This window comes from Eumetopias jubatus, unplaced genomic scaffold, assembly GCF_037043125.1.
Source record: "Eumetopias jubatus isolate StellerSeaLion01/CBP00866 unplaced genomic scaffold, mEumJub1_p1.0 scaffold_1, whole genome shotgun sequence".
Classification (NCBI taxonomy): Eukaryota; Metazoa; Chordata; class Mammalia; order Carnivora; family Otariidae; genus Eumetopias; species Eumetopias jubatus.
Genome location: NW_028274807.1, coordinates 90,515,298 through 90,542,705, shown reverse-complemented (window position 1 = coordinate 90,542,705; position 27,408 = coordinate 90,515,298). Strand labels below are relative to the sequence as shown.

At 34.4% G+C, this 27,408-nt stretch overlaps 1 protein-coding gene and 1 pseudogene across 1 annotated transcript in view; both read left to right on the top strand.

Annotated features, from left to right (window-relative positions):
• NLGN1 (neuroligin 1) overlaps positions 1-27,408 on the top strand; it is a 664,876-nt gene that overhangs the window by 477,161 nt on the left and 160,307 nt on the right. The gene's annotated exons all lie outside the window — the stretch shown is intronic.
• On the top strand, positions 7,401-8,061 carry LOC114207177 (large ribosomal subunit protein eL19 pseudogene; annotated as a pseudogene).

Below are 27,408 nucleotides of genomic sequence, written 5' to 3'. Positions count from 1 at the left end.
CTGAATTTTTGATCTTGAAAGACAGAGAAATATTCGTAGAATATTAAAGGATTTAGGTATGTAGGGAAATAGAATCAATTAAGGCAGAGGTGACGAAAGTTTAGTTTTGTTGCATGGAATTTAAGACAAGAATAGACTATTCCTTCCAAGAAGGTGTCAGGTGGGCATATGGAAATATAAGTCTGGCAAGCAGGTAAGATATATTCTCAGTTCATTCAGTTATTCTTTCTCGGAGAAACCATGCTAAGAATTTCCAAGGATATAGAAATATTTTTTCTGCTTTTAAGTAGCTTATATATAGGTTAGATATAGTTACAGAATCAGGAAATCCTTTTAAAGGGGCTGGCAAGGAAATGACTTCAAGAAAGATTTTGATAAGCAGAGATTAGAGACCATTCCATGTAGAAGGGATCTGAATGAATAAAAGGGTAGAAGAGGTGCATGGTTGTGAACAGAGAAGTAAAAATAATTATGCTACTTGGCTGCGGAAATGGATAAATATAGGATCTTTGGAAAGTAAGTCTAGGGTAAAAAAAATACTTTCATATTATTGTATTTAATCCTCACGGTTACATTGAGTGGTAGTTGCTAGCTCTTTGCATTCTACAAGTGAGAAATTTGAGAACCAGAGAATCATTGATTTATCTAAAATCACTTAACCAGAAAGTATGATATGAGGACTCCCAATCCTGAAGAGAGACTTTATGTCCTTGGAGAAAGGAGCAAAGGGAAAGAAAGTTTTGATCTTGGGTGAACTGAAAGATGGTATTGTTATAGAGAGACCAGAGAAAGTCAGTGGAAAACTAACTTTGGCATGATGATGAAGTTTATTCTGAGCTGGTTATATAACAGATGACACTAGCACATCCAGACCAAGATTGGAAAATGTAGACTCAGGAGTTATAAGTTGACAAGTTATAATAATAAAACTATGACGTAGTGGACACATCAAGGGCACTTGTGGCAAAATAGAGAACTGTGTTACAATGGTGAGGTCTGAGCTGAAATTGGACAACACCAATGTGAATGTTGTCTAATTGCTTCCCACAGTGTTTGCAGTCCAGGACAGGAACAAATAAAGATACTGTGAGCGAGGGAAGGGTATTGGTGTGGCTGCTTTAGCATAAAGTAAAGGGTCAAGTATTGGTTTGGGAGCCCCACAGAAGAAATTGACCATGGAGTCCAAAATGAGTTCATAACCAGAGTATCTATGAGGAAGCTAGTGGCATATGAGTAATTAGGGAATAGATGAGTGAATCACTAGTATAATTCAGTGTTCATTCTGGTGCAGTATATTTGAAACATAAATGACTCAAACTGAAGATGACTTTAAGATATATTGCTGCTCCCAGTGTAAAGGGTATTACATTCTCTTATTAATAAAGTGAGTGACTGAAAGAAACTTGCCTCCTTGTATGGAACTTTATTCAAGTATCAAGTGGCTTCATTACCTAAATAATTCTTTAAGTTATGTTTGTATAATATTAATATAAAATATATAACTCAACTATTTAATCAGATTCTCAAGAGAATAACAAATAAAAAGTGAAAATTTTAGATGTAATACATTCAAGAAACATTGGCTGTCAGAGCTGGACCTACAAAAAATGTAATGCAACCCTTTGTTTTGTTTTGTTTTCCAATGAAAAAAACACAAATGAAATTAAACTAGGGGTACTGAGGACATTCCTTTAATACCAAACAATGTTCTAATAAATTATAAAGTTTATATGCAAATTTTATGTATTTTAGTATTTTATTTCATTAAGATTAACTAAGAGTTTATGCTGCAAATATTTCAATGACTTTTAAAAGATAGAATTTCAGAATTCTTACATGTGGAGGCCACTTTAGAATACCTGAATACAGTCAGGATGAATGTTTAAGAGCGTATATTTTGAGCATAGAGCTGATTAGATTTACCTAGTCATTCCCTCCACTGGTAGGAAATTCTAGACCTTGAAATCACTCGTTTGGATTAAGACACTTATTCTCTGCTTCAGTTCTCTTCCTTCTAGAAGTCTGTATAAGTAGCAGTGAAGCCTAAAAGATTATTTTCAATATTTTGGAAATCCTCATGAAAACCTTAATTTACTTCTTCACATTTGGTTGAAAGTATAGCAACCCTAATTTCATGCTAATGAGAAGCTCAGATTAACTTTAGTGATATCACCGAAGCTTCTGGGATGTGGCTGGTGGAGCTGACACACTTAATCTGAATCACATGTCTTGTCATTACAGCATCCATTCTGATCACTTCCTGCCACAAAAATTAAAAGTGATAGTCAAAATCTTTCAAAACATAAGATGTACAGTTGAAAGAATAAAGCAATCCTTTGTAGTTTGGAAAAAAAATAAGAACCATTATTTTTAAAATATTCATAATATCCTGACTTAAAATGTAAATGTTGCCTGGATTGAAACAATAGTAAACTGTTGGCTCCCACCCAATTTAAAAGCAAAGGTTGGTTTACCCAGTAAACTAGCAGGAAGCAGAGATGTATGCAATATGCAGAAAAAAGTGTCAAATTGAAAGCAGTGGAAAGGTCAGGAACAGGATTCTTCTGGGAATGTTTGTAGCATAAGTTTATTTGGAGCCCAGTGTAGAAGGAGCATCTCAAAATAAGACTTGATTCCAAATGGAGGATTGAGAATGTAAATGATAACTCTCATATGCTTCTGCTTAAGACTAGCTCTATTTAAATACTTGGAGAAATAAAGAGATGAAGCAGATCTTAGGAACCACAGTTATTACCCATTTCCTATTGGCAAAGATGATGGCATGCTAATATTTATGATTAAGCTTCTATGGTTTAGGTGTTGCTCTTGATTATAATTTTCACACTAATTAAATGGTATCTATTTTAGTAGAAACATAGACATGAAAAAGGAAATATTTAGTTCAAAGCTGTTTCTCATAGTTACAAGCAATTAAAAAGATGAAAAGAGTGAGTTTAACTTCTGGGGTATTACTTATTTTCTTGTCAAAAACATATTGAAAATATGGAACAAAATGCAAGTCAATATTTAGGATCAGACATGGATTTAACTTCGTGCTTTAACTTTTAGAAAATCACACATGGTTTACTTTTTCTAAGCGATAGAAAGTAAGGTCAGCAGAGTCAGTGTTGACAGCAGAGAATCAGCAACATTGATGTAAGCTCCTGGGCTTCCCCAATGAGGCATCGTTAGTGGAAACAGTGGCGGATGATTCTCAGTGAGTAAGGGTCACATCACACTTTCTGAAAACACAACCATTTCTTTTAGCCCAGCCTAAAAAACACCAGTTAAGCAGGCTAAGACATAGCCTTGCCCAGATATATGCCCTTGACGATCTACCCCTGAGCCAGGAGCTTTTAATCAACCTTAGAACTGTACAATGCACAATATTATTGCAAGTGTATAAAGTTCCCTTGTTCACTTAATCCTGAACAAACTTCTCATCCATCATGCTTGGCCTTCCCAAGACAACTTCACTGGAACCAAGTACATTCCTGAATTTAGCACTATGGAACCAGAATAAAGTTTAGCTACCCACATATCTCTTGGAGTGAAGCTAATAGACTTTGGATGAGCTATAGGAGCTATTTGACAGAAGATTATAGACCCTACCATGAATATTTGGTATCCCAAATTTGAGTGGCATTTAAAGGGTGTTTTTATGGTAGTCTAACTTAATTTTTAACTTGTCTAAAAAAATGCATGCAATTCCATTAAAATTTGAAAAAATATATATTTCCATGTCCTAGGATCTTAGGAAATTTAAGATATAATCAATAATTTATTTTAAGGATGCATACTGTCAAGGTAAGTTATTACATGAGGACAATGATTTAAAACCCCATAATATTGGCTAATTGTGTTCCTTAATCAATCAATAAACAGCAAATCAATTTAAATGATAATCAGAGCCCCAAATTAGATGTAATTTTGATTAAGTGGTCCTTTAAAATAAATGCCAGGCATGATTGAAAATGTCACAAAATTTATTTCTGATACTCATGCTAGCAGTATAACTTGTCCAGGAATTACACATTCTAGTTGAGGGCAGAGTGGAACCACATGGGAGTAGACATTTCTGGAAATTAATATGACTTTTCCTTCAGTTTTTACCACTAGGCCTGGTAAGCATTTGTATATTAAGGAATATCTTAGGAGAAAAATAAAGTTTACTTCAAGATATTCATTTTTTTTACCATTAGAGCTAAAAACAAAAATAAAGAGGACATAGAAATAATCTATATGTGGATTATTGATTCTTGCGGATATCAGTATTTAGATATAAGCCTCCATGGAACTGAAAATAAGCTATTAGTTTCTTAATTTCATTGCTTTAATTAACTTGATCTGTATCAAGTCATGCATGGAAATAGCTAATTTATACTAAGAAAATACACTTTACATTGTTGTATGAAGAATTACTGTGGGTGTAACAGCATCTGAGATAGTAATTAAACTAAGCAACAACACTTTATTTTACATATCTCTGCCCACACTGTATTGTTCAATTAGCTTGTAATTGCTAACTCAATTAAATTATAATTTATATTATATATAACATATTATACATTATATTATTTGTCTACCATATATATCTTGTGTCCAATATTTGACTAGCAATTTTAAAACAAAATGCTTTATAATTTTAAGAATAATTTATTTTCAAATGAATATTGTTTTTAGAAGTGATATAGGAAATGTTATTCTAAGTTTTAGAACATATTTAACATATTTAAGATCTAATCTTTAACCTTTAGACTCAATCTTCTTTTATTCATTTAGCTGCTTTGTGGGCATATAAATATAAAGCTTTAGCCTTCTTCCCATCACTCTATTTAAACATCGGTGAGATTTTCTGAAAATTCAAAATGGTTAGATCTGCACCAGATTATTATCATTCAGGATGGGTCAGAGAAGACCCAGACATATTCCACCATGTTTAAGTAAAGCTTTCATCTCAACTGGAAATACTGTTCTATGTTCTCTTTGCCTAACAAACTCTTATACATTTTTGCAATCCATTTAAATTTTCCTATCTTCTATGAAGCTATTCTTGAAGCAGCCAGGGAGAGTTAAGGGTTAGTTTGTCCATCCTCTGGGACTGTAAAGTGTGGGAGTGTTTGTGTATTTCTGTTTATGCTCACATGCATGCATGTGTATATGTTTCTAAAACTATTGGTGGCCGTGGATTTAATGTGGGCAGCCCACTGATTTATTACCATGCATAACTTGTAATATTACTGAAGTCTATTTGAGTCATCCACACTCAAAGTAATTTATATGATGCTAAAAAAGCTGAATATTCAGGACCTCTTATTTGCACAGGGCCCTGTGAGTACTGGGAGTTATTGGAGGGTATGCAGTGTTCTAGGTTGAGAGGGACAGTTGAATTTATGAACCATTTGCTTATAAGTATTGCTGGCAGACATCTCAAAAATATTGAATCCCCAAGATTTCAATATTCATTGTGTTTTATTTTCCTATTCTTTTTTTTTTAGCTTTTATTTGTTTATTTAAGTAACCTCTACACCCAGTGTGGGGCTCGAACTCATGACCCAGAGATCAAGAGTCTCATGCTAGTCCAACTGAGCCAGCCAGATGCCCCTTATTTTTCTATTCTAAATAGATATTTATTTTGTACCTACATTAGGGTTTTGATTTTTGTTATTTTTCTTAAGGAAAGTACCCCAAATAAAATAAGCTTCAAGCACCACAAAACTTCCTCTTTTAAAGTGCCAAGTAAGTGCAGGGGAGCATGGTACTGAACTACTGAGCAAGCTTAGCATTTGTTTTGCATTTATCACTACATTCAATAGCGTCTCAGTGGGTCTTGCTGAGGTCCCACATAGAACTATAAAAGTCTTTGATTTTATTCTTGTTTTCTGTTCATATGTAATTTTTGCAAGGTGAAATTTCTAGATTCAAAAATAAAGACATCATATTAGGGAAGAAACAAACATGTTGAAATCAAGGAGATCAAAATTCAAGGTCCAAGTCCCACACCTAGCCTTCATTGGCTGGTATAATCTTAATTATGTCAATTTAAAATTTCTAATCTCTGATTCTATATGTGTGAAATGCAAGTAATAGTATCTCTCTGGCAGAGTTTGGGGAAGATTAGAGATAACATATTTAAAAATATTTAATGTATTTAAGTAATTAAAGCAAGTGATCAAAAAATAATGTAACTGCCTTTAGGATTATTTATTCTGTCAGCAAAACAGGTTTTGGGAAATGGTTCTGTCCATTTCTCTTTCATAGTTCTAAGTGTAGCCATGAAAGAGTCTCAATTTAGTGCTAATATACCTTTAACAGCTCTCTTTATAGCAGGTAGCTTCTGATCTTATCCAATAAGGAAGAGTCACTAAGTTCCATTATGAGAAAGATCTTTCATAGCATAAGATATTTAGCTTACTCACTAAGAAAATACCAGGGAGAAGGCTGGCAGAGGGCACAGAATATTTTAAACGAAAACAATCAAACATGTGAGTCAAGAAGATTTCTTGTTTAATAACACTTCCTCTGCCTAGATGGCTGTACATTTTGGATAGGGGAGTAGACTAGTGTATTCTGTCTGTATTCCCTATTGCTTTTAAAGAGCACCACCACTTAGCTGAGGAAGCTAAGAGATTGTTGGAACCCTTAGAAGTCATGAACAGTGGTACCTAAATAATTGAAATTTCTCTCATCCAAAGCAGCTCTAGGTATGCCAGCTTATGAACAATTAGCCTACAGAATTTGCTGCAGCTATTAATAAAAGCTAATGTGTTCAAACAATGACATTTTACACTGATTTCCAGGAGAGAGTTGAGTTTACTTTATGTATCTTGTATGCTTATTTTGCTGCTAAACCAGCACTATGATGGACATACCAAGTGACAAATTATAGAAAAAAATAGATTTTTTCCAAGACAAAATATCTATTCCCATTTCTAAAATGAGATTATGTAGAATATAGTGTGGGAGGAAATGAGGCATTATACACTTAGAAAGTGTTACTTCCATTAAGATCAGAATGCATCAACCTAGATACCCTGACTAACTTTACAAGAGGCTAGTGCACTACTAGAACAGTGAAATCTTAAAAAAAAAAAAAGTTCACTAACTTGGTTTTTAAGTGAAACTTATTTAAGGGAAGCAGTTTACTTTCTAAAGTTGTGATCATAGAGCAGGTAAAACTGATTGTATAGACAGTTGCAAATGCTAAGGAAATACTCACATAACATTCACAAACAAAATATTCACATATTCACAAACAAAATATTCACATAACGCAAAGACAGAAGTATAGAGGGCGTGCGGGCCTCTGACTTTGCTTGATTCGACGTGCCGGCGGGCGGCAGGGCTTGCTTCCGTGGCCCCGGGTGGGAGAGATGAGGTGGAGGCAGTCCTGAAGCAGCCGGTCCCGGAGCTTGGGTATGCTCAGGCTTCAGAAGAGGCTTGCCTCCAGTGTCCTCCGCTGCGGCAAAAAGAAGGTCTGGTTGGACCCCAACAAGGCCAATGAAATCGCCAATGCCAACTCCCCTCAGCAGATCCGAAAACTGATCAAAGATGGACTGATCATCCGGAAGCCTGTGACTGTCCATTCCCGGGCTCGGTGCCGTAAAAACACTTTGGCCCGCCGGAAGGGCAGACATATGGGCATTGGTAAGAGAAAAGGTACTGCCAATGCTCGGATGCCTGAGAAGGTCACCTGGATGAGGAGGATGAGAATTATGCACCGGCTGCTCAGAAGATACCGTGAATCTAAGAAGATCGACTGCCACATGTACCACAGCCTGTACCTGAAAGTGAAGGGGAACGTGTTGAAGAACAAGCGGATTCTCATGGAACACATCCACCAGCTGAAGGCCGACAAGGCTTGCAAGAAGCTTCTGGCTGACGAGGTTGAGGCCCGCAGATCTAAGACCAGGGAGGCTCGCAAGCGCCGTGAAGAGCGGCTCCAGGCCAAGAAGGAGGAAATCATCAAGACTCTGTCCAAGGAGGAAGAGACAAAGAAATAAAACTCCCTCTCTTTTGTCTGTACATAAAGGCCTCAGCAGTAACACAGATCAGTTACTCAATAAAACCAACCTTTGTCTGTTTCAAAAAAAAAAAAAAAGACAAAAGTATATTTAGAGCTTTATCTTCATTGCTCAATTTCTTTATTAACATTATTCATTTAAGGAAAGCATATTTTGTATAGCTCGAAATAGCAAACATTTGGTCTCTAGAGAGAATGAAAGCCAGAAAAATCTCACAGATGTGCGGTTACTCTCTAATGAATTATAAGGCTGTTTCCTAAAGCTGATGCACTAAAGGTAGGGAACAGAGGAACAAAATTTAGACTGTGGTTTCTGAAGTTCTGTGTTGTCTTAGTTTTCTGTATATATAGGATTTCTCCTCACAAGAATGCATAATACATTTCAAACAAGCAAACAAAAAAGTAATAGCCTAATGGAAAGAACTTACCTTCTGGGGTCAGAAGAAAGATCAAACTTAAATCCTGATTGCCACTTCCAACCTATGCAACAGGACTCTGGTTCATTTTCTACAAGCTGATCTTACGGATGGAAGTTATTTTCCCGGTTTTGCATCATAATATCTGAAAAAGAGAAGGACTGGAAATTTGTTTACTGCCGTTTTATATTAGAAGTGATGTTGGTTGTGTTATTTTAAGAGAAACTTTATTTCAGTCACTCTTTACAACTTCTTACTCCAGGAGTATCTTGCAAAACCCTTTCCCACCTACAAATCCAAGGAATGTTTATTGCTAATATTAGCTGGATTTCTTTTCTTTTTTTTTTTAAGATTTTATTTATTTATTTATTGAGGGGGAAGGGGGAGGAGCAAAGGCAGAGGGAAAAATCTCAAGCAGATTCCACAATGAGCATGAAACCCGACTCAGGGCTTGATCTCACAACCCTGAGATCATGACTGAGGTGAAACGAGTCGGATGCTTAACTAACTGACTGAGCCACCTAGGCGCCCCTATTAGCTGGGTTTCTGAAAATGCAAATTATATTACTTGAGTGAAACAAAATGCCATGGTATAACTATGTGTGTACGTGGGTGTGTGTAAATGTAAATACATCGTTCTCCTTTCTCTCAGATTGTAATGTTAGTGCATTTGCCTTAAGACTGTGCATGCTCTCCATGTATAAACTCTGATGTTTTCCATTCTGTTGGTGTAATTTCTGTCCAAACAACTATTTCACCACTGCCTCCATCCAAAATGTATAGCCAGTAAGAGAGAGATGCTCAATCATAACAGACAGAATAAATTAACTTGTGCCTATAGTTCTTGTAGAAATTAAATGCCAGGAATCTGGTTGCTGTGTTGGGTGGGCGGCTGAGTTTGAAGATCATTTTCACCAGTAGGTAGGCTGCATCTTTCTGCTACATACTTAACCATGAGTTGTAAACTGGATGAGAAAAAGTCTGCATTGCTCCATGTTGGTGTGCATTAGAAGGACAAAGGCATACTTATATTTATTTATGACTTGGGGAAAGAGGGATACTTAAATTATAAGTGCTTACCTTGGATTATTTAATCAAATTTAAGGATGTTTCTACTTCCCAGTTTAGCTCATACCAGAGAGAAACTGAGGGTTCTAATATGAGCTGTTTAGGCTGGAAGACTGATATAGAAAAATGTACAATGGCTACAGTATTATTATTTTTACTTGACTAGTGAGGGTCTAAGAAATGGATTTCATTATTCAAATTAAACTTGTGTACCTCTTTCTCTATTTAAAGTGAAAATATTAAACGACTTTAGTAAAAACTTCAGGTTGGGGTTTTCTGACAAGGCAAACCACACGATTTTATAAGATGTATACATATATTACCTATACTTTCTTGACATGACTACCCATCCCTCCCTCTTTAGATGTCCAAACATTCTTTTTAAAATATATTCTTTTACCTAAGACCTTGTTTAAATCAAATCATTGGGCCAGTGAGACATTCATCAAAAAAAAAAAGTAGCAGCTTAAAGAGAAATGGTAGATATTTCCAGCCTTGTTGACACTCCCTGTAGCAGTCATTTTTCTATAATTTTTGGTTTAAAATTAGACCACTAAGTAAGCAGTTGGTGGCATGTTATTCCATCATCAAAAATAATGATCAAAAGGACTACAAAATAATTTGGGGAAGAGTTTTTGATACAGCAGTAAGCTGAATGAAAATATATACAATATATACAAAATATGATTGGAACTTTGTTTTAAAGTGCTATGAAATTTTTTTAAAATAAGAAAGTGTACCAAAATAGTAAGTTTTTTTTTTTTTAAATGCATGTGGCAGAATTTCTGGTCATTTTGTTTTACAATTTTTTCTATTTATTTATTGTTTTCCTTAATGAACATAAATTATGTTCTTAAAGGAAAATAACAGATCTATTAGATAAACATATGTTAATGTGGATTTGCATGGTATAGCAAAGTGGTTAAGCGTGTAGATTCTGGACCCAGACTGATTGAGCTTAAATGGTGATTCCTCTTCAGCATTTTGTCTCAGCTCTCTCTACCTCCATTTCTTCATCTATAAAATGTGCATACTTAGACTTTTAGCCCCTATGTCTGTTATGATAACAGATGTGTTGCTGTATATAAAGCAATTAAGATAGCGCCTGGTACATAGTTGGTAGTCAATAATACTAGCTATTATGATTAAATTTGTAATTAAAAATACATTACAAATTGAGGACAACCTAACATTCAATGTTCTCTGAAATCACATAACTAAAATTTAGAATTTGATTTATACTATTCAGTTACACCCCATATTTTGAGGTCACTTCCTTAAAATCCTTAACAATTTGGAACATAGTTAAAGATATGAATTTTAAGTCTTTGAATATTAAAAAAAATATGTCAGAAATTTCATGTACTGATGTTGATGTAATCCATTCTTTAAAAACCCTCAAGCCTTGAGCAGATTTATTTCTATTTTCCACCCAGTGCTAATACTCTGGTCACAGTTTTCCCCCTATAAGCATAGCAAATAAGGAACCAGTGAAAAGATGGTGGCCTTTAGTAACAGGCTCTCCAGCCGGAATGAGGAGGAAGAACCAATAGCCATATAGTGAGGACAGAGAGATATCAGCTGTGCATTATGAAACAAAACAAAACAAAATAACAACAAAAAGCCTAAGAACCATTCATTCTGTGAAGGGACAAACAGCTCCCGAAAGAAAAATGTAATTTTGTGTTTTGCAGTATAGTGAACACACAAAAAAGTGAAGCTTCTGCTGAGTTGTTATCATTAAGTTGCAGTTAGCATTCACTATTTAATAAAGCAGGAACTTTTTTCACACATTTTAGAAGATTTTTTTAATGTAATACTTTTGTGTGGGATGGGATGTGGGAAGAAATAATTACATGAAATAGCAGATTCCTTAACAATTTCAGATAATTGAGTACTAATATAAAAATTCCAAACCACAGTTGTTTTTGTTTTTTGGTTTGTTTTTTTTTTTACATTTTCTCCTTTCAAGTTTCCCATGTTTTTCTAAGATTGTGCAGACACTTACATTACAGCCATAGTCAATTAATTTAACTAACAGTAGTTCTTGGAGAAGATTTATTGATGAGTAGATTATAATAAAAATTTACATATCTTCTCATAGGCTTTTTCTCCAGGTTTTACTTATTCTATTTTTTTTTTTTTTCAGCAGGCTTCTTTCCACTCTCTGGAAAGATGGTACAGAGTGAAAAATGAGGGGGGGGGGAGATCTACAGAGACTGAACATATAAATTATATTCTCATATTCTTTGTTCTCTAAGAATTGAGAATACAAAAGAACCCAGATAAACCAAAAAAGGGGAGTTATTATGGTTGTGTTTATGAGTATTCAAAAGTTAAAAAATCATGAAAAGGATTGTCTGGCCTAAATAAAGGGATAGGGATGTCAACCTGTTAATAGCTTCCCTGAGAAAATACTGTTCCTGACATTTAATGCTCCAGATTCTTCCTGTAATCTTTGTTCCCCTCTTTTATATGCCATAAAAGTCTGTTCTTCTGTAATTCAAACATGATTCATGTTTTTAATACTGGAATGTTGAGTTTCAGTCTTGAAATCTTGCTAAAGTTAACTCCAAATATTTAAAAAATGTGAAATATCTCTTTTTAAAAAACTTAATAGGAAGACTGAATTATAACATCTTTTTTTTGGTCAAAACTAAGACTATGTTTCCTCATTTATGAAACCTTGAAAGAATCATCACCACGTTAGAAACAACATTTGAAAAAAAACCAACTCTATCATGGTTAACATATATGTTGGTTATGAAATGCAATTCAATTTCATGAAAGTTACAATTATAAATATGTAAAAATTATTTCTTAAAATTTGCTCCTTAGGAAGGAGTAGGTGGATACATATGTGATAAAGCAAGTGTAATAAACTGTTAGGTGTAGTTGTTATATGAATGCTTACTGTATTCTTTTGACTTTGCTGTGTATTTGAAATTTTTCCAAATAAAATGTTGGGGAAAATATACTTCTTAGAATAGAGCAATTAAAAACTCCTGATTCAAATTAAGAAAAATAGCATTTATTCGGCTTTCAGTTGCTTTACTGAATTTTCTTTTTATTATCACTCATTTATGAATATGTTTTCATAAAGTTGTATCTCATACATTGAGTGTGATCCAAGTCATTTCTTGCACAATACATAGGCCTTTTCAGTGAGTTTGTTCTTAACCATCAGGACTTGTTCAAACTTCTCAACTGCAATCACTTTTTCCTTTCATAAATATTTGATGAAGCACATATATGTTTATATATATGTATATATACAGTTTTGTGTTACTATGTGACTGTTAAACAAGTGATTTTTAAATTTTTTCCTTGTCTTGAGACATCAATTATTAATAATTTGAATATGCACTCTTAAAGAAAAAAAGTCATATATGCAAAAATATTCATGACAGCCTTCAACATGATAGGATAAAAAGCCTCAGTAGAACTGTAGAGAAGTGAATATAGCATAATGCTAAATTAAGAAAACAATATAAATTTTATAACTGTAAGCAGCTAAATAAGCCATACACTTACTTAAAATAACTGGAAAGAAAAACTGAAAAAAAATTTTTTGTTTTTATTTTAATCACCCTGAGCTCATCATGACACGTGCACTCCTTAATCCCCATCACCTATTTTGTCCATTCCCCCTCCCCCACTACCTCCCCTCTGGTAGCTATCAGTTTGTTCTCTATAGTTAAGAGTTTGTTTCCTGACTTGCCTTTCTCTCTCTCTCTTTTTTTTTTCCCTTTGCTCATTTGTTTTGTTTCTCCAATTCCATACATGAGTGAAATCAAATGGTGCTTGTCTTTCTCTGACTGACTGATTTCACTTAACATTATACTCTAGGTCCATCCATCTCATTGCAAATGGTAAGATTTCATTCTTTTTTGTGGCTGAATAATATTCCATTGTGTATTTATACCACATCTTCTTTATCCATTCATCAATTGATGGGCACTTGGGCTGATTCCGTACTTTGGCTATTGTAAATAATGCTGCTATAAACATAGGGGTGCATGTATTCCTTTGAGGTAGTGTTTTTGTATTCTTTGGGTAAATACCCAGTAGTGCAATTGCTGGATTGTAAGGTAGTTCTATTTTTAACTTTTTGAAGAACCTCCATACTTTTTTCTGGAGTTAACTTAGTTAACATTTAGTTAAATGAATACACCAGTTTGCATTCCCACCAACAGTGCAAGAGGGTTCCGCTTTCTCTACATCCTCATCAACACCTGTTATTTCTTGTGTTTTTTTATGTTAGCCATTCTGACACATTGAGGTGATATCTCATTGTAGTTTTGATTTGCATTTCTCTGATGATAAGTGATGATGAGCATCCTTTCATGTGTCTGTTGGCCATCTGGATGTCTTCTTTGGAGAAATATCTGTTCATGTCTTCTGCCCATTTTTTTTAATTGGATTATTTGGTTTTTGGGTGTTGAATTTTATAAGTTCTTTATATATTCTGGATACTAACCCTTTATTGGATATGTCATTTGCAAATATCTTTTCCTATTCCTTAGTTTTCCCTTTAGTTTGCTGATTGCTTCCTTCACTATGCAGAAGCTTTTTATTCTGATATAGTCCCAATCGTTTATTTTTGCTTTTGTTTCTCTTGCCTCAGGGGATGTATCTAGAAAAAAAGTTGCTATGGCAGATGTCAGAGGAGTTAGTACCAGTGCTCTTTTCTGGATTTTTATGGTTTTAAGCCTCACATTTAAGTCTTTTATCTATTTTGAATTTATTTTATTTATAGTGTAAGAAAGTGGTTCGTTTTCTTTTGCATGTTGCTGTCCAGTTTTCCCAAAGCCATTTGTTGGAGAGACTGTCTTTTTCTCATTGGATATTCTTTCCTGCTTTGTTGAAGATTAATTGACCATATAATTATGGGTTTATTTCTGGATTTTCTATTCTGTTCCATTTATCTATGTCTCTGTTTTTGTGTCAGTACTATACTGTTTTGATGACTACAGTTTTGTAATACAACTTAAAGTCTGGAATTGCATTTCTCCAGCTTGGCATTTCTTTTTCAAGATTGTTTTGGCTATTTGGGGTCTTTTGTGGTTCCACACAAACTTTAGTATTGTTTGTTCTAGTTCTGTGAAAAATGTTGTTGCATTTTGATAGGGATTGCATTAAATGTGTAGATAGCTTTGGGTAGTATAGACATTGAACAATATTTGTTATTTCGATCTATGAGCACAGAGTGTCTTTTCATTTCTTTGTGTCATCTTCAATTTCTTTCATAAGCATTATAGTTTTCAGAGTACAGGTCTTTCACCTCTTTGGTTAGGTCCTCAGTATCTTATTATTTCTGGTGCAATTGTAAATGGGATTGTTTTCTTAATTTCTCTTTCTGCTGCTTCATTATTGGTGTATAGAAATGCAACAGATTTCTGTACATTGATTTTTTTATTCTGCAACTTTACTGAATTTGTTTATCAGTTCTAGCAATTTTTTGATGGAGTCTTTCAGGTTTTCTATATATAGTGTCATGTCATCTGCAAATAGTGAAAGTTTTAATTTTTCCTTACCAATTGAAAACAGAAATTGTAATACCCTCTGTACCTTTGTGGTATAATTCATGGATTTTTTTCCTCCTATGCTCCCAAAAAAGTCTCAAAATTTTTCAAAATTCAAAGTATTACCTTATTTGAAGTAAATATTTGAAAAATATAACCTTAGATAATTTATAATATAGGAATCTATTTTTTCTTATTATAAATCAAAAGATTTTGGCAGAATCTCTATGAAATTAAGTTCATACTTTGTGATTTTTTTCTAAAAATTAGTTACACATCCTCGAGACAAAATTCAGGATATCTTTTAGCAACCAAAATATAATTAATCTGAGCATGTGATATAAATTTTTTTCTGAAGGATACTATTATCTTTTCATAGACAAACCATTGTTTTTGTCTTTGTTTTTAACAATCATGTGGGAGTTTGTTTGAAGCACCCGTCTCCTTATGGCCATTTTATTTTATATCTAACATAGCAAAAACAAACTGATCACCTTTCTGTGGTAGTTAAATGTAAAATTACAAGACTGCCAATGTATACATAAATTGCTAAAGGCATAAAATGCCTTTATTATCTTGAGCCACAGAGATAGGATGAAAGGAAAAAAAAGTATACTGTTGCCAAATTTTTAATGATTTAACTACCCAATATGCCTGATTCTCCCATTCTCAAAAGCCAAACTCAAATATGAGCTTTAGATCTTTTCATACACTCATTCTCTGGGATTTTTAATGACTATATATCCTGACCTTTAAATATAATGTGAAGTTCTAAGCCACAGCTATACCTACAGTCACTGCAAAATTAATGTTAGCACATTCATATTTGCCCATATTCTTATACTTCTCTTCATAATTAATTGTGAATCCACTGCCCCATGCTTTTCTCATTTGAATAATTGTGAGTTGAGAATTGTGGTGATGTATGGAATTCTCTTAATCCCAGGCTACGTAACAGGGAAAGAAAGCAAACAGGTTCTCTATCTCAGGAAGCATTTTTTTATTGTCATCTTTACTTTTGTATTCCTGCAGTCTGGTACCATTTGCTGCTCAGGGCAGAGACTTTTAAATCATTATGAATGCAAGCAAAATTTTAATAGGTTTTATTATATGATACATACTTAACATTCATTACATTTTGTGTTTTTCCCTATAATGGCATGATGTAAAATAAAGTAATATCATAGAGTAATGGAAAAAGACACCCATTTTGTTTCAAGATTCATTTCATATTGACATTAATAACATAAGTTAATGGTTCATTTGAAGAAGAATAAGCAGTTCATTCTAGGGGCCAACAAACGTTCAGATACTTCTGGAGAGAAAGCAGTAAGATTCAGAGGCAACTGAAAGTAAAAATGTGACTAGAAGGGAAAATAGATTACTTAGAGGCCTTGAGAGAATATGCAAATGAAAAACACATTAAAAATGCCCATTTTTGCAAACTTTATTATCACAGTCCAGGACCTTGTTTATCAAATTGTCAAAAGAACAGGCTGGGGAGGGGAATGGGGAAAATCGTTAATCAAAACAAGATTTTTATTCCTTAAAATTAAACGAGTACCCAGATCTTTCAAGACCTATTAAAGAGGGTGCCTAAAATGCACCACCAAGTACCAGACCCTCTGCACTGGATACCCATTTTGTGACGGATCTGAAATAGAAGTTAAGGATAACACAGAATAGAACTACGATCTCTTTTTTAAAAAAATCAATAGCTTTTAAAATCCCAAATGCTCTCACTGCTGAGATTAATAAAGACCGAGAATCCATCCTGAGCACACGCAATGACTTCTATTACAAAAGGAAAAATGAAAACGTTGCTATTACTGACACAGTCAATAGATCCCACCTCAATGTATACTATACTTTCTAGATTTTTAATTTAAATGCATATAGTTCCAGGGATTGGAGCATGATCAGCATTCATTCACTTCAGAGAATAACAGAAGATGTGGAAGTTTGTCTCATAAATAAACACATAATCTGCTTTGGGTATCATTTGCTTAAAATATTTTCCCTGGAAACTTCTCTAGCCATTCTCAGTATGTGGTTCTTCCTCTAGCCTGCGCTTCATCACTGCTTTCCTTCTTTCAACTAGAACTTGATCAGAATATCATGAAAAAAAGAATATCATGAAATTGTGGCCTCTGCCTCAGGTTTGAGGACATGTCATCCAAAGTCCATAGAAATGACAGCTTTATTCAAAAATAAGAGAGGACTGGGGCACCTGGGTGGCTTAGGTGGTTAAGCACCTGCCTTCAGCTCAGGTCAATGGTCTCGGGGTCTTGGGATCCCCACGTTGGGCTCCCTGCTCAGTGGGGAGTCTGCTTCTCTCTCTCCGTCTGCCCCACCTCCGCTTGTGCTATCTCTCTCTCAAATAAATAAATAAAATATAAAAGAGAAAGACTTAAAAAAATTTGCATTCAGGCTTTCACAAGTTCAAAGAACTGTACAATTTTATAAGCACACAGTCTTCCCCAAGTACCTGAAAATATTTCTTACCCTTTGTGTTTATGAGCCCTTGGGATAAAAAGAACCTCTACTTAAAAAAAAATAAAAAAGAAATTAATACATATTAATCTAAAAGATCTTTTAGCAGCACTTTTATTCTTATTATAAAGGGTGAGGCCACCAGTAAATCATTCAAAAGAACTCTGCAGCGTTCACATGGAGTGTGCAACAGATCCATTTAATCCAATTAAGTTCAAGAAGTAATTCTCTCACTGAGAGGCATCCAGAATTTCTATGGCAAATTCACAAATGCATTCAGAAAGCAAAATGTGCCAAGTAATATTTGCCTTGAGACTGTATAAACAGACCTTTTTTTTTTTTTCTTTCAAGATAATATGTAGTGGACCCAGGTTCTTGTAGTGGTGCATTCACTATATCTAGATTCACCATTACTTTTATTTAACTTGTTATGTTAACTCTTTATCAGCCAAAAAGCAGTTCAGGAGATAAAGACATACTTTTCATTAAGAATCGGCCATCGTTTGCCTTGTAACATGGACTTCTACTCAATTCATTAATCTCTGAAGTGAGGAATAAAGAAAAACAATTCTATGTATCTAAGATAGGCTAGATGTACAAGTGCGGAGAAGTCAACCTGCGTGTTATAAGAAGAGCATGCATTCCTATGTGTAGTCGTTGGGTTTCTGTGTAAGAACTAACAAAATGTTCCATATACTTAGTGAAAATTATTTTGTGTTAGAATTTTAAATAGAAAAAAGAAAAAACTTAAGAAGGGAATTGTTTATAGCTTTAGAAAGGCTCACAAAGATATTTCAGGGGGAAAGCACACTTGGATCAACTCACACCGAATCAGAGTCGGTCATTTGAGAACCAAACTAAAAGGAATTCTCTGTCACCAAACCAATAGAATTCAGTTTGAATATAAGGGCACATAAGGACAAAAGCCGTAAGAGGACTGGCAATATTTGTACATGACCCACAGGGAGATTTAAGAGAGCCAAGATTTTTTTTTTTTTTTTTCAGATTATCTTAACAATCTTCCAGAAAGCCTAGCGATCTTTGGCTCCTTTCTACTCAAAGCGTGGTCCTCAGACCGGCAGCATAGACATCATCGGGGAGCTAGTTGGAAATGCCAATGTCAGGCTCTAGTCTGTCCCATCCAGGTGATTCTTACTCACTCTAAAGTTAGAGGAATAATGTTTAGCTTTCAAAAATACTTGCTTTTCCGCCCTGATTTTCACAATTGTAAATAATGCTGCAATGTTGCTAGACCATGAGCTGTTGTTGTACCCTGAGGAAGTAGAGTGCTGAGGCGGTGAAGTAGAATTTCTCTTTTCCGGACAGCTCTGACCTGCCCAGAGCAATGATTGATCTTGGTTGACCCGGTGCCTGAAGGAAATTAACCTGGAGTTGTGAAGCCAAGATGAAATTTGTGGTGATCTCTAATCAATCTGGCAAATGAATGATTCAGGGTCTTTCGGTTGTGGTCATGTCTAGTTAAACCTTTTAAAACAGCTATGGGCTTTTATAGTTTTCTGTTTTGGTCACCAGTGCTTCATGTGGTTTCTATATTTATTTAACAGTTACAGAATATATTTCCTCTCTGTGAATTTTTTTTAATTTATTTAGGTGATTTATGTTTAATTGCACCTGATGATAGTAAATACTTTCCAATTACTTAAAGGACACCTCACATTAATAATAAGCTTGCCTTCAAACTTTGCTTATTGCAGAAATACATTCTTTAGCTAGCATAGTATAGTATCTAACAAGGGACCATGCTAGATGCCCAAAACTATTCTTTGATCTTTCACCGTGTTTTTTTCTTTAAAACTAACAAAGAGATCATGCTGTGGTTACTATCATTTTTAATCCAGAAATATCATTCTTTAACATAGCCCGATGAATCACTTATTTTTTTTTCCTTGGGAACTGGAAATCATATTTGTGAGGGTGTTAAATTTGGGTTTCTAAAAGGAATACATTTGTGGGTTTTGGGTGTTTAGGGGAGGTTCTTTTGCATTTAAGGTATTATAAAACCTTATGAAACTTACCTAATTCCAGTTAAATTTGTGAATATATTTAAAAGGATAGTTCTAATTCATTAATTACTAACCAATGATTCTTCTGCCTCTTTCTGCCCTCTAGACTTTGATAATATCACTCCTATTATCAGCCTCCTCAAATATGGCCAACTCCCCCAAATTAATTGAATCTAAGAATACTGTACTAAGGAAGTACATTAGTTGAAAAAGAGTTCTCTATCTCTGAGCTTATAAATCTCTCATATAAAAGGACAGACAAATTTATCTAAATTATAATTACAAATAAAATGCATTGGATATAAATAAGAATGAGAAATAAGATTAATATGTTTTGTACAAAGCACTCTTCAGGTACCTCACAGCCACATGAATATGTGATATAAAGTGGAGTTTGTTCTGATAAGAGATCAAAAACAGGTGACTTTTTTGAGCTTCTAAGAATAGTGGACTCGCAAATGAAAGAAGGACACTCTGACCTGGGGAAAGGCACATGACATAAACCAGAGGCAAGAGGGTCCGCAGAGGAAGATATATAGATATGAAAAGGAAGAGAGAGAAAATAAATTCACAAAAAATGGAGGACAGGTACTATGGTATGACAGATTGGATTTGTTGTCTTTTTAGCAATTATAAGAGAAAATTTTGTGGGAGCTTATGTGAGAATGTTGGTACCTCAATATATTTCTTTTCTCCGTAGGTACTCTAATTAGTGCTTACCTCTCATTAAGAACTATTATCAAAATAAGTTACCATTTAATAATTTAGAGAAACTAAATGAAACTGATACTAATGAGTGGATCTGTGTTTCACATTTTTAGACAAACCAAAAAGGGACATTATTCATCACATTTCCCTTATTTTTATTTTTTTTTTCACTTCAGAGAGGAAAGTGGGTCTCTGGAGCCAGGTCTGTTGCCACATAAGCACTTTAATGAATGGCAATTCTGGTCATGAAATAAAGGTATATAGTTGGTCCAGTAGTGGTGTCCCTAAAGAGATCATGAACATTCAGCTTTATGGTTATTCAAAAGTTATGGACAATTGCCAATTCAAATGTGGCCCAGGGATTCTAACTTCAAATCTGTCATCTCTCTCCCTTCCCCCAATTTTTAATCCATCAAGTCTTTAAATTCTCTAAGTCATTATCAAGATGAACGGGATCTGTACCAGGATTCTAGAAGGGAGCAGACCCATAGCTCATTGTTATTCCCCGGAGCTAGCCAGTCCCAGGGACCATACCTAACAACAGTGAGTGCAAAAATAAATCAAACGCTGGGATGGCTTTAAAAAGCTTACTTTTCTTATGAGAATGAAGCTTTAACCTTGCCTGGCACATCAGGGATCTAAAGGAATACAATCTTCCATTTATTTGCATTAACCAGAAAGGCATTGTGCCAACACGGAGCCTTATTTTCAGCACACACGACTTTGCAGAAGAGAAGGAAAAAGAAGAATTGAAATATCTATCTGAAATAAATTTAACCAGACACCAGAATCCAGTTATGGCTAAAAAGTGCAAGCAATAAAGATACATGTTTTCAGAATAGTGCTTTCTTTAATAAGTGAGATCCCACATAGCCTGTTAGAAGATGAGGGTGTTTTAGAGGTACAGCTTCCAACTAAGCCGCTGCAAATACATACCCCAGCTGTAAGCGAGATATTTGTTAGAGGAAAGAAATAAAGGCAGATTTCAATATAGTTAGGAAAACAGATTAAAACAGTTTGTCTCTCTGAAGCAAATTGATTAATAGTTACACACAAATTCATCAATAATGCTAATGCCTAGCAATAGGTTAATGCTGCACGTTAGCCTATTTGATATAAATGAAACCACGGGAAACATTTATTTAAGGTGTGTGTTTGATTGTGATTGTCTCTTTTTCAAATTTGACCTTATAACTAAATAATGCCTGAAATATAATTTTTCCTGCTAGTTGGTTTGCATTTAGTACTTAGACAATCCTTGTAGCCAATGTCAGAATAATTTAGTTAATATCCACTATTATAAAGATTGAGCTTCTTTGTTTCTTTTCACCTCTGACATATACCCATTTTCAAGTATTTCATAAATGTATTTTTTTCTCGCTAATCATCTTTATTCTCATATCTCTAAAGAGAATAATATAATTAAATTTAGTATTATGGTCTTGGAACTTAAGCAAGGAAATTGTGTTTTCTATTGAAATTAATTTGAGGAATTAATATTTATTATATGAATGTATAAATATAAACATTATCCAAGAAAGTAAAAATCTATATCCTAGTGTTCTGTATAGTGTAGACTAGATTCAAAGAAGTAGCAACCCATACAGAACTAGGGGTAACAGGATGATTTTATATACTTTTAAAACATTTTAGATACTTTATATTTCATTGATGTACCATTTGACTGTCTAAAAAGCAAATTATTAATGATATCCCCAAAATAGCATAGTATAGAAACATAAATTAAAGATGTTCCATTTATATGAAATATTATATATTCATATAATGTTACTATAATAGATATATATTATATGTTTATATATAGTTTCATATATACATTTTATATTTTATATAAATAACCATATTTCATAAATAAATGTTTTCCATCTAATATGGATTGTATTTTAAGGACTCGTTAGCTCTTCTAAGGGCCCTGTAGCTACAAGGTGAAGTTGCCATCTTGCAGCTTGATGGAAGTGTGTACAGCTTGTGGCTCAAGTCCTTCCTTGTCACTTTACCTTCATTTTCCCATATAACAATTGAGGCTTACTATTATACCATTTGCCATTAGGATTTAACAGATATCCATTGGGTTTTGTTTTTGTTGGGTTTGGTTCACATTTGAAGGTTATACTTTCTACTAAACCACAATAAATCTCTGTGAGAAATTCTACTTGAAACTTTCATTATGAAGCATTATTGTTCCATGGAATAAAGGTGGGATTTTGGTAACTTCTGGGCTCTTTTCTTCTGCAAGTGTAATGTCCTAAGCAATTTTCTTCTCTCTGAGCCTCAGTTTCCTTTTTGATAAAATAATAATAATAATAATAACAGTTACCTCACTAGATTATTGTAAGAAATAAATGGATGTGTAAAGAGCTCTTTGTAAATTGTGAAGTTGTGCTGTATATGGTCATCAATAATTATTACTCTAAAGATTGCTATTGCCAGTTTTATTTTGTGTTATAAATAGCAAACAAAATTTTGTGTTCACATTTGAAATGGCAGATCTTAAAAATATGCATTCCTTGTTGGGTAGTATTTCTAAATACATGGCTTCCCTATTCTCAACCACAACAGAGTTCATGTGGACTTCACTTCCCTTGTCTCATAGCATGGATCTGCTTATCTGATGAAGGGTTACTCCTGCATCCTCTTCAGTGGACTCCTGCTCTGCTTCATTTAACTGGGAGGAGGAGTAATGTCAGTTAAATGAAAATCAGAAAAATGTTTAGATTTTCAAAGGAGTTCTTTGATCTTAGTAAACTTCCCTCCTCTTTCCAGTCACTGGCCAAAACTGGCTTATTTGGTACATACTTTATATCTCCATTTAGAGGTCTCCGTCATTGCAAACTTAACAGATCTACCAATTTCATCTCACACCTCATTGTTCTTGCATTCCTAAAATTGACAAGCTCTTATAGCCTTCAGGTTATACGTGTGTGTGTGTGTGTGTATGTGTGTGTGTGTGTGTGTGTTCTTTTTGCCTAAAATAATCTTCAAATACCCAACTCCTTCTTATCTTTTGGGTCTCAGAATAGATGTCACCTCATCAGAAATGATGTCTCTGACTACTAAATCAAAAATACATTTTTTACCCTTTTCCTTCAGTACATCTCATTTGATCTCATTTTGTATATATCTATTTATCTACTTTGTTGTTTGTCTCCTCCAGTTGACTATAAACTCCATGAGAGAAGGTTATCATGTCTCTTTGATTCCTCTCCATGTACCTAAAAGAACTCCTGATTCCCAGAAGACACCCAGTAAATACCTATTGATTAAATGGGTATACTAATAAAGAACAGGGAAAATGTCATTTTAAGTGTCTTTGTGAAAGTTCAATTTGTCCAGAGACACCATCTCAGATGATTGGATTGGATGATTTTAATTGCTGATGGAACATCTCCTTGTGGAACTCTTGCCAACATTTCAGCTCAAGGAGCCTTAAGCTCCTCAGCTCATTATTTCTCTCTGCCAAAGCTGCTTATCCATATGCACTGTCTGTTGTAATGACTCCATCCACCTCCTAGTCTAAGAGTAAATTTGAGGATCATATTTAGGTCCTTCATCTTCTTCACTCTATACATCTAAATAGATTTCTCCATCTGAAAGTCTCTCAGATTCATTCTTTTTTTTTAATTTTATTATATTATGTTATGTCACCATACATTACATCATTAGTTTTTGATGTAGTGTTCCACGATTCATTGTTTGCATATAATACCCAGTGCTCCTTACAGTATGTCTCAGATTCATTCTTATTTCATATTTATTTGTTCTTTACCTGAAAATCTGCAATAACTTCTGGCGCATGTCCATGTCTCCTGTTCCTCCATTCTTATTTACATGCTAATATCTCTTATTAAATTATAAAAATCTTAAGGGCAGGTATTCTCTTAGTTATCATGGCTCCTAAATGGGGACATACACATGGCCAATTCCTGCTGAGTGTTCAGTTACTTATGAAGATTCAGTAGTTTCCACATTTCTTTGCAAAGCCAAATTATAATTTCTAATAATTATGAGACATTGGAAGAGTTACTTTAAAAAATATAAAAAAGATCTTTAATCCTTTGTCTCATAATTTAGCTGTAATTTGGTAATCATTCAAACACTATCATTAGAAAACCTATAAAACCTCATTCTTCTCTCTCTTTCAGGCAATCTGCCCTGAGGATATAAACAATAGTATCTATTATTTATTCTTTAGGATTCCCTTGTTATACCCTATTAAACATCTATAAATATTCTCCCTCTGTGTTTATAGGGAAAATAAATTGCTTTTCTGTTCAACATTCCTTGGCTCCATTCAAAAAAAAGAAAAGAAAATGTATATTTTCGGCTAATAAAGGGAAACGTGGTAAGGTGAGCCAATCACAAAGACTGTAACTTAAAACCCCAGGGGTTTTGGGACTTGATTAGCAATAATTCCTCCTTTTGGAAAGAGTCAGAGGGCTGAGGTTGATCAAAGATTGGCACCTAGCACCAACCATTTCTCTCTGCCCCAAGGAAAGGGCAAAGAGAGTTAATCAGGCACACAGCCATTGTATCAAATGTTCTGGACCCCTTTGGGGCATTTGCATATTTATGACTAGACAAGCCTTTCCTGCCTCAGCCCACTTGTCATGTTGTTTCTTCACAGTCACCATGACAGACATAAGATAATGTATAAGGGTCACTTACTTGACAGGGTCTGAAAAATGGACAAATAGATCTTGAACCGGGTGAGGAAGTTTTAAAAGTAAATGTTATAAAGATGCTTTGTGGAAAATAAATTACATGGGTATGGAGCTAGATTAAGTTTAAGAAAAAAAACCTAATTTTGGTGACAAACAGGTTGCCAATGAAAATCAAATTAAGGGCAGTCCTCACACATCTTATAGATTACCTTCTTGGAAAGTCACTAGGAGTTGCAATGATGTATGCTAAATCAGACTGTATACACAGGATAGGAGAGTCACTCTCTGTGCAAGAGCCCATATGTACATATATAGTATAATATATATGTACATAATACTGTATACATATATAATACATCAATATGTACAATCAGAGAAAGACATGTATCATATGACCTCACTGATATGAGGAATTCTTAATCTCAGGAAACAAACTGAGGGTTGCTGGAGTGGTGGGGGGTGGGAGGGATTGGGTGGCTGGGTGATCGACATTGGGGAGGGTATGTACTATGGTGAGCACTGTGAATTGTACAAGACTGATGAATCACAGATCTGTACTTCTGAAACAAATAATGCAATATATGTTAAGAAAAAAAAAAGAAGAAGAAGATAGCAGGAGGGGAAGAATGAAGGGGAGTAAGTCGGAGGGGGAGACGAACCATGAGAGACTATGGACTCTTGAGAAACAAACTGAGGGTTCTAGAGGGGAGGGGGGTGGGTTGGGTTAGCCTGGTGATGGGTATTAAAGAGGGCACATTCTGCGTGGAGCACTGGTTGTTATGCACAAACAATGAATCATGGAACACTACATCAAAAACTAATGATGCAATGTATGGTGATTAACATAACAATAAAAAATTATTTTAAAAATATGTATATGTATTACATATGTATTACATATACATACGTACGTATATAATGTCATATAAATACAATATTTTATAGGCATTACCATAAACATCGCATTCAAGGAGTGAGTTTTTAAACATTTTTAACAGTAGTTTTTCATATGATATTTTTAATGGATCCTGAATGTATAAAGTAGATAAAAATGGAACTACTGTGATTAAAACAGCTATGGAAAAGATTTGGGAGCCCCACACACTTGGTCTTTCCCCCATCTCCCACGGTGGCCCTTGAATGGTCCTCCATGCAACTTGGGCTGATTTAATCAAGGACAAATAATATAACTTATATACTTTAACAGTGTAAAACTTCCTAAAGCACATTAATATAATCTAGGAAATATTATTTAATAGAGCATTAATTATCTGTATATTGTTTAACAACAAATCAGAGAGTAAATAAATATTTTCAGAAGAGTTATTCAATTCAGGAAGATTTTGAAGGAAATTTGACAAGTGTTTTAAAGAAAATGAGGCACGTAATGACTTTTTCTTCTCATAAATTTTCCTCGGGTGGCGTGGGAATTAAAGATCAAGTGGTTCCTCTGCATTTGGCATCAGAATTCCATCACCCAGAACATGGACAGCAAACTTATTATCATCATAAGGGTCACAAAGAACATCGCAAGTGTTATGTCAGAGTTCGGTACATTCACAATAACCTTAGATTAGAATAGTATCAAATTAGAAGACCAAAGAAGACCAAATCATACCACTAGGGAATGCTATTTTTCTCATTACTCAATGTATCTAGCTCTATTAATTTGTAAGTACCCAAAGGTGCAGTTGTTTGGAAATTTTACCAAAGTAAACTTCTATTAATATTTAAAGGTGTGAATGGCAAAGCTGATCACACACACTCTAGAGGGAAGTCAGAATTCATTCTCATCACCATGACTCCCAAAGAGATAGAATGAAATGAGTAGTTTTGGGGGGTTCCCAGTGAACTACAAATACTTGAAGGCAGAGACCATGTAACATTGTCACTGTAGCCTCAACATTTAGCACAACCCCTGTTCATTGGAGGCTCTCAATTTTACATTAATATAGAAACATTAGTTTTATGAATGGATAAACTCAAATTGTGCCAACAAATAGCACTGTTGATAAATAAGCCTATCAATAAAATTTTTTGGAATAGGGTGGCCCTAGTCTTGTATGCATCTGCCTTAAATTAGACTGTACCCTCAAATACTGATGGGAGAGCAGGTAAACATATGGCACAGTTCCCCCAGTCTGTGCCTGAGAACCACTCCTAAGAGAGCCAGTTCTCTTATCATTGCTACCTCCTATAATCACATTCATTTATCCAGATTTACTTTTTTTCTTTTACAGTCCAGATTTCCAGATGACAGCTCATCTGATAGACTAATACATAAAGATTAATAAATAGGTGCTAATACCAACAGAATAGCTTAATAACTAGGTCTCTTTCATTCATAGGGAGAACACATGCATTTAAAAATTACCCGTAAGCCTTACTCATGAGTAATCCGAACTGGAATGTTAGGGGCCATGGAAGACAATTGCACGAGATGATGACTATACCTCTACTTTACAAAAA